This window comes from Ahaetulla prasina, chromosome 2 (genome assembly GCF_028640845.1).
Source record: "Ahaetulla prasina isolate Xishuangbanna chromosome 2, ASM2864084v1, whole genome shotgun sequence".
Classification (NCBI taxonomy): Eukaryota; Metazoa; Chordata; class Lepidosauria; order Squamata; family Colubridae; genus Ahaetulla; species Ahaetulla prasina.
In genome coordinates, this window is record NC_080540.1 from 112,542,553 (window position 1) to 112,551,356 (window position 8,804).

The window sequence follows — 8,804 nt, forward strand, 5'->3', positions numbered from 1 at the left end:
AAGTGGAGCTATTAAATGAAGGGAGAGCGAGAGAAAAAAACCCTTTCTTGCACTTTATTTTTAACCGGTTTTCTGGACTGCCTAAACAATTTACTAATGGTTTGGGCAAACCAGTGAGAACTGGCTGGATTTCACCTGTGTTTTGATATCTAATAGCAAGGGGAAAGGGTTTAATCATTATTTGGACCAGGAACCCCCTCTTCCCCCCCAAAAAAGATAATTCAACAGATAGTTTTGAGTGATTTACATGTATTTCGCATACTAAATTACAAAATCAGTACTGCACTTTATTCTGGTCAATTAACGTCAACTTCAAAATGCAGGTTTCCTTGGATGCCCTATGGGATAAAACTCTGAATCCAGCTTTCCTAAATTTCAAATCTCTCCTAGACTGTATTTCCATATTTAATTTTCTAACTTCATTGATTTCTGATATTTCTAATTAGGGTGAGGTGTGAATATGTGTGTTAAATTTCATATTGACTGTTATAACAAGTTCAGTGTGCTGCTGCTTTTGAAAATGTTAATAAAGTTCAGCTAGTTCAGACTGTTACTGAAAGTTTTATTGACAGAGACTATTGATTCATTTATAGACAAAATTCAGAGAAGTGGTTATGATGCATAAAACAACAAACAGATTAGGGACAGAGTATTTACAAGATCCTTGTAACTATCCACAAGAGACCATTCTCTTTGTCCATCTAAAAACACATTTGGGGAAAATGCAAGATGCGGATTTCCTTCATGCTACTCCCTGTTACTGGAATTCTTGTAAAAGACCTCCAATTGTGCTTTTATACTGCTAGCAATTTATGCCATTTTTATCCACACTCTCTTAGATACTCCATCCACCCACGATCCGTCCATCCCATTGAATATCTATATTTTTTTTCATATTAGAAATGTGTTTTTAATGCTGGGTCAAATGCTGTATCAGTTGTAATACGTCATAATTTAATTTAATTTTGCTTTTTATCTGTATTTTTAAACAGTCAACTTGATCTTTTCGTGTATAGGAGAATTTAAAATAAAATAAAAAACACAAATAAATGAGCATCATTATTTTTCTTAGAGAAACCTGGAAACTGGATGACCATAGAAAAACAGAGCCAAACAATTATTGTTGTTACATCTCTTGTCCACTTCCAAGTTGAATCAGAATTGACTCAGATTGTACATTATGCATCAAGAATGGAAACAAGCACTTTCTTTTGTATAAACTCTCTGGATGGTTCGGAATGCTCAAACACACATACATACTTATAAAAATAGATTTTATATCTTAAAAGAAAGAAATGATGCTTGACTCATACTAAGCAAACTGTTCCTGTTTGATAAACAATGTCTTCCTATTCATTTAGTGAGTCTGCTTGTCCCTGATCTATAGCCTCTGTTCAAACATTACTAAAAGTTACTATGGTTGCAAATCATTATTTTCAAGTCAAGTAATGACTTCTGCTAACTTGACCAATAAGAGAGTTCCTAATGGGGTTGCAGATCTGCAATATCACTCCAGTAACTACCATGATCAACTCTAGTTAGTAGGAAAAAAAGATGAATCATTAAGTCCTTCAGTGTGTCCATATGTTTGCATTGACACTGAATGAACTGAGAATGTTTAGGTGTTCCTTGGACCAGAAAGTAAAAATCACTTCCCAAATTTTCAAAGCAGTTTCAGCTGTTAGGAATAACACTGTACCTTATTATGCAGCAGAATACAGTACAGTAGAATATAAGACCAACTAGCTCTTAGTATTCTGAATTGTGGCCAATAATGTAAAGTTTAGTATAAAATATATATCCAGCATAGATACTGTTTCATTCTTTGAAATACCTAGAATGAAGGTTGAAGATTATAAATGTATAAGAATTCTGTATTCTGTTTATTTATTAGCCTTAAATTAGCAGTTCCATTTAGTGAAAAGAAAGCTTGCTAGTTGAACAATTTAGTATGATTATGAGTTTTTTATTATTGTTTAGCATATGATAAGAACATGACACAGAAGTAAACATATACATGTAATTTTACACAAAATGTCTATGAGGCTAGGGAAGTGGCCTCATAACTGGATATCCAGTTCAGCTAGCAACTACTGGTGTTGCTTCATATAGATCTTCTAAGGAATGAGAGAACATACATCTTGCACAGTATGTTGAATAGTTTCCATATTAGTATCACAACTGTAACAAGGGGAATTTTTTCAGCCCCATTGATATAAGGCAGAGGCACTTCTTCCAGTATCACATCTAATTCTGTTCAGTTTAGTCCAGACAGAGCGAGGCAGATTAAAACCAGGTGGTTTAGTAGAGGGATGACTAATGATCAGACCGCAAGAAGGTAACTTGGACCATTCCTTCCTCCAGACATTCTTGGGGTTAAACTGGGCAGATGTTAAGAAACCAGCTCCTTTCCATGCTGGCCTATGGGATGTCGATTTTGTGATGAATAGGGAGAGCCTTGTTGTTAAACATCTTTGACCATAGCTGAACAAGAGCTTGCTGTCTTCTAATGTGGGGTGGTATGGTGTTGCTAAGTACTGGAAACCAGTGCACAGGAGTGGGATGCAATGTGGCAGTGATGGAACACATTGTGTGATGGAATTGGACATCAACAATTTGGGTGTGGACACTGTTAAGCTGCATGCTGACTCAATATTCAGTTGTGAAATAAACCAGGCTGTTATTTGTAGGGTATTAGCATCTGTGCCCCAAGATATTCCAGCCAGTCTATTCAAGAAATTGTTGCGGCTTTTCAATTTGCAGAGATGATTTTAGATTGCGTAGTGCCTTTTCAACATTGTCTTCTGTAAAATCAATATGTATAAGATCACCGTAATCATTGTAATTGTCTGTAGTACGGCTGGGAAATATTGAGTGTGTGTTGTTGTTTACAAAGACTGAGCCAAAGAACGTGTTAAAGAGATTGGCTTTAACAGTTTCATCAATACAGTCTTTGTTGTTTGGTCCTTTTAGGGGTGGAATGGATCTCGAGTCTTTAAGATTGTTGTTTACAAAATTATAGAAAGCACGGGTGGATTTTGTGCGTAGATTTTCTTCTTGCTTGATGTGATAATTGCTACATTCAGTACCAATTATCACATCAATATGTAATATTGTATTATATATGCATATATGTGTATATATGAATATTATATGTAATAGGTTTAAAAATAAAATATTGAAAACATCAAAGTTATTAAAGAATAATGAACATCCTGATGGTATCTATCATGGTATCCATTTATAACAATAACAACAACAGAGTTGGAAGGGACCTTGGAGGCCTTCTAGTCCAACCCCCTGCCCAGGCAGGAAACCTTACACCATCTCAGACATGATGGTTGTCCAACATTTTCTTAAAAATTTCCAGTGTTGGAGCATTCACAACTTCTGCAGGCAAGTCGTTCCACTTATTAATTGTTCTAACTGTCAGGAAATTTCTCCTTAGTTCTAAGTTGCTTCTTTCCTTGATCAGTTTCCACCCATTGCTTCTTGTTCTACCCTCAGGTGCTTTGTAGAACAGCCCAACTCCCTCTCCTTTGTGGGCTGTGGGTAGAAAATAGCTTTCATCCTAGCTGACTTTATGAATTAGAAACAGGAATATCATTATATGGGCAACTTTCAATCCAATGTGTCATTTTGTCATTTTCTTTTTTTCTTGAAGTCACAGTCTCACTTTCAATCAATCAATACAGGACAATATTTTCAGCAAATGCTATGGGACAATATCACATAAAGGCCATTTTGGTCAAAGGAGGACCTCAGATAGTTGTTTAAACAAGGGTATCTCAGAGTTATTCAGTGGGGCTTTCTCAAACCTTATGGCGTAGATGTCCTACACACATACATCATAGATGTTTTGTTTTTATACAGATGCATGTCCGTATCACAAACAACCATGGCTCTCAAGACTGATTCATTCTGCATCATAGTTTTGTATGTACATGAATGCATGCATGTGTATATGTATCTATGTGAGGGGAATTAAAAAAATAGTTAATATGTGAGCTTCCTGCATCAGCCTGGTTTCTGGCTTTTACGTTAAGCATTAAAATACTTCAATTAATTAGGAACTTGCTGTGGAGGCTGGTTATGCTTGTGTTCCATTTTTTTTCTTGAAACCAAAAGCAATGGTAGAGAAAATAACAGTAGTGAGGCAGACAATCTCAGAATGAGACACTTACTCATTTATTTATTACGCTATTTTCCAGCATTTTTCCTCCCTAGTCCAATCCTTCTGCAAATAATTTACAAATACTCCAGTAAGCCAAGATACTCCTAGTTGAATAAGAATTAGAAGTCTATGTGGACTAGAGTTAAAACTGCTTTCAGGTCAAGGGCTTCCCTTGTGACAAGTGGCAGTAAAGATGCGTACCCTGAAGAAATTTCATTTTCTACATTGATTCCTAAGGGTCACATCCTTAGCTTCCTGTTCATTCATATGTGTGTCAGGATTTGCCACTATACGCATGTCTTATTCAACAGGATCTTGACAGTTCAATTTTATATTTCTTTCCCTTCATAATCTTGATATATGACATCTATTAATGCTGAAATGGAATACACACACAGGCATACATACACAGATGCAAAAAAGGAAAGATTCACAATGTCACATTACGTTATGCATACCGAAATGATGTGCCTTGCTTATTTTTCATGTTATTGTGGATAGGGTTATGAAAGGTACTGTAACAAAACTCACTTGATTTCATCCATGTAACTTTTAATGTCCATCCAAAACTCAGACAATCAGTCCTCTAATGTATTGTGCCATAACATGCAAGTTTTATATTATTATTTTTCCCTTGCTGGCTAAGAGAATCAACAGTTCAAAACAGGAAAAAAAAAAGGAAGATAATTTTCAGTGCAAGACAGTACCAGCTGGCTGACTGATTGATTGATGTCATAGCTTGGAAAGAAATTAATAACTCAGATTAAAGTTTCTGATTAATCAAGGTTTTTAGACACATCAAATGACATATATCATTCATGTTTACTTTGATATATATTAACCATAAGATAAATACATAGAACAATTGAAAATATAATGCGATGCTAGATACAAACTAATTAGCATATAACCTATAGAAGTAACATGTTACAGTTAAACATTAGCCCACAGTAAATTAATTTTAAATTTCAATTTGGTAGCTTAAACTCCTCTCTTGTTTACTATTTGTGTCCTCATACTGGAACCATATTTGTTGACATAAATAAGCTAAAGCTTATTCTTTTTCAGCCAATCTCAAAGAGGCAGATTCTGAACTGTCCAATGTTACATGTAACTGAAAACATTATTAATTATATTAATAACACTAACAACAATAACAGCAAAAGCAACGATAACAATAGCAGAATAATTTGATGCAGATTTTTTAAATTCACCTTTGATAGCTGGTTGGGATGCTCCTGGATCTGGCATTGTTCCTTAAACTGAAAGTGCAAACTATGGGCAGAAGAGCATTTTAAAATGTGAATTTAGAAGTTAAGCTTTTTATGGATCATAGGGAACTTGTTGCCCTCATTAGCACTTTTATAAAATTTATTTTCTTTCCTCAAAACACAGGCATAAAGACATAGTTTGTGGAATTATGCTGCTTAGGCAATAGAAACAATTGTTATATGTTTGCATTAGATTTACCTAAGATTTCCCCACTCCACTCCAATGACACACACACACACACACATACACACACACAATTTTGGTATTGATTTTCACTATATATTCTCCGTTCTTGATTCTGAACAATTAGGAAAATAGACACATCTTAAAACATTTGAAAAACCATTATTTAGAACATAAAAATTGCTTAATCAAAGGAAACATCTTTTTGCAAATGACTATTTTGAGACACTATAACAGTTTTTCCACTAATAACAGTCCACGGGAAACTTTTCCCTGGAATTCATTTGTTACACTGCACTGAAATCTGGGATTTATCTCACCCTATTGGATAGATTTTGCTCATCTCTGAGCAAACAAATTGATTCTGATCTAGCATATTGTGGCCTTTCACTCCAGCAATATCATCATTTAGTCTAGAAAACAGGTTTAAGAGCTTAATTGAGAACATTTGGGATTTAGATCAACCAAATGACATGGATTTTTTTGTTTTTTTTTGTTTTACATTTATATCCCGCCCTTCTCCGAAGACTCAGGGCGGCTTACATTGTGTAAGGCTTACATTGTGTAAGGTTAAAACCATCCATCCCTGTTATGATACAATTTCAGTTTTTCCATGGATAATTTCTAGCTATGACATCCTACAAATTTCATGCAGAAGATTTTTTGTTTTAACCTTGGCTAAATTTTATGGAAATTATAAGCAATTCCTATAATCCCATACAGCATACATGTATTTGGTCCAAAACAATGTTGTGCTACCTATTCTACTAAACATGGTGTCTAGTACTGATAAATCTAATTATCATACATTTTAGTTGTCTCTTTGATCATGAAATAACAATCTTCCTTCTGTAAAAACCTAATTTGGACACATCTCTATAAAGTTGATAGTGATTGTCCAAATTATATACCACTGTGACACTTTACATATCTATAAAGATCACTAATTTTCTAGCAATAGCTATAGCTTGCAAAAACATGTTGATATCCTCTTCTCATCAAAAATAGTTTCAATTGTGGAGTATTCCTGCCCACCTGGTGTTTTAAATTTTGTACTTTTGTTACTGTTTTTGAACCCTAGATAAATGCTTTTATTTTTATACTAAAATCTACATGAATTTTTATCTTTCCAAATGTCATCTTTTTGATGCTTGGTTTTTAAGTGTTGCCAGCACATTTATTTTTCTAAAACAAACTCAAAGTTATTTAATCTTTTACTTATTTGTGATACATTAATATAAAATCATGAAATCTATAAATCTTCCAGATCTGGCATTCAGACTCTATTTTTTTTTCTCCGACTACTACTCAGGTAACACCAAGAAGAAACTAGCCAAGACAGGATTGGGTAAGGAGATTTCCTGGGTTACAAAACCAAGCCAAACCAAACAAACCAACAAACCAACAAACCTTTAAACATCTCTGACTCAGAAGGAAAATCTCTCCACTGCAGCCAAACTAATCATCTAGAACAGGGGTCTCCAACCTTGGCAACTTTAAGACTTGTGAACTTCAACTCTCAGAGTTCCTCAGCCAGCAAAGCTCTGGGAGTTGAAGTCCACAAGTCTTAAAGTTGCCAAGGTTGGAGACCTCTGATCTAGAACAAAACACAAATACTTTTATACTTTGATAATACTTTGATATTGAAATGTGGCTGGTTTAGTAAACTCTCTATTTGTGATTCTAACTGTAGTATACTATGTATTTTGTAAATCAATAACAATAACAATAACAATTGTATACTGATCACCAGCCAAGAAAGCACATACACAAAAAAGCCATGTTTGCAGGGCCTAAATATGAGTGTGGGTGTATGCAGCAATATTTTAAGTAAGAAGAATCTGTGAATAAGAATGACTTGAGAAATTCATATGTCAAGCAAGTGCTGGTGTCCCAAGGACCTGGGGAGAGGTGTAGCAAAATACTTACATTGTAGGCATAACAGAGATAAAGAAAAATGTAACACATTGAAATGGTTCTTTGGAAAGAAAATGCTGTTTGATTTGTTGGTTCAGTTAAGTTGTTAATTTGTTGAAAACCTTTCTGAATAAACACATCACAGCCTTTTAGTTGTATGACTATCTATCTATCTATTATGTCTGTGGGCATATGCACAGAGACACACAGGGAGATCTATGAAAATATTTCCAGGATTAGAATTAGCATGTGTTTCTCTTTTTCTTCGTCTGCCACCATGGTGATAGCCGTGTTGGACGATGTCATCCCACAAGACTTTCAGGATCAAGCGGTTCCTTGCTAAGAAGCAGAAGCAGAACTGACCCATTTCCACAGTGGATTTGCAGATACAAATTCCAAAAGGCATCACTGGAAAAGGACCAAGCTGGGCCTGTAAGGGAAGCATCTGCAACCAGTGGTGGGATTCAAGTAATTTAACAACCAGTTCTCTGCCCTAATGATTTCTTCCAACAACCAGTTTGCCAAACTGCTCAGAAAGTTAACAACCGGTTCTCCCGAAGTGGTGCGAACTGGCTGAATCCCACCACTGTTTGCAACCCTCACCATGTCTATCTGACAGCCATCTCTTGTGCCCCAGGATAGCTCCCTTCTTAACAAAGCCGTATTTTCAAGACTGAATCTCTCTCTCTCTCTCTCTCTCTCTCTCTCTCTCTCTCTCTAACCAAAGACCTATATGTATGTATGTATATATTCCCCTCCTTTCAGATTTTTATTTCCACAAAGAGATTTCCAAAGGAATTAAAATCAATTAATCTGTGGGGGGGGGGAAGAATTAGCATGTGTTGATTTATTATGAATTAGATGTAATTTTTATTCTGTTTTCCTGTTGTTGTTAAAGCTACTAAAAACTGGGATGTTATATTGCTGTATTACTGTGCTTTTACCTCTGACATTATAATTACTTTGAACTAGGTTGGCCCTAGCAAATAGTACATTGAAACATCCTACTTTCACAAAGTACTACTATAAGAAACAGATATAGGTCTGAACAATGGATCCAGGTTTTTTAAAGGGTAGACTTAGCATAAAAGAGTACCAGGACTCTGCTTCAGGCAGAATAATGTTGTGGGCCATGACTGCTTTGAACAATTGTACTATCATAGAAGCTACTTTATCCCTCAAAGGAAGCCAGTCAAATCAAGGGTAAATGTTTGCTTAAGTGCTTCATAGGGATTCAATAAAGTTCTCAATCTTCTTT

The 8,804-nt window shown here is 35.2% G+C and overlaps 1 pseudogene; it reads left to right on the forward strand.

Moving 5' to 3' along the window:
- Positions 1–7,845: 7,845 nt before the first annotated feature.
- On the forward strand, positions 7,846–7,982 carry LOC131193659 (large ribosomal subunit protein eL39-like; annotated as a pseudogene).
- The last annotated feature ends 822 nt before the right edge of the window (positions 7,983–8,804 follow it).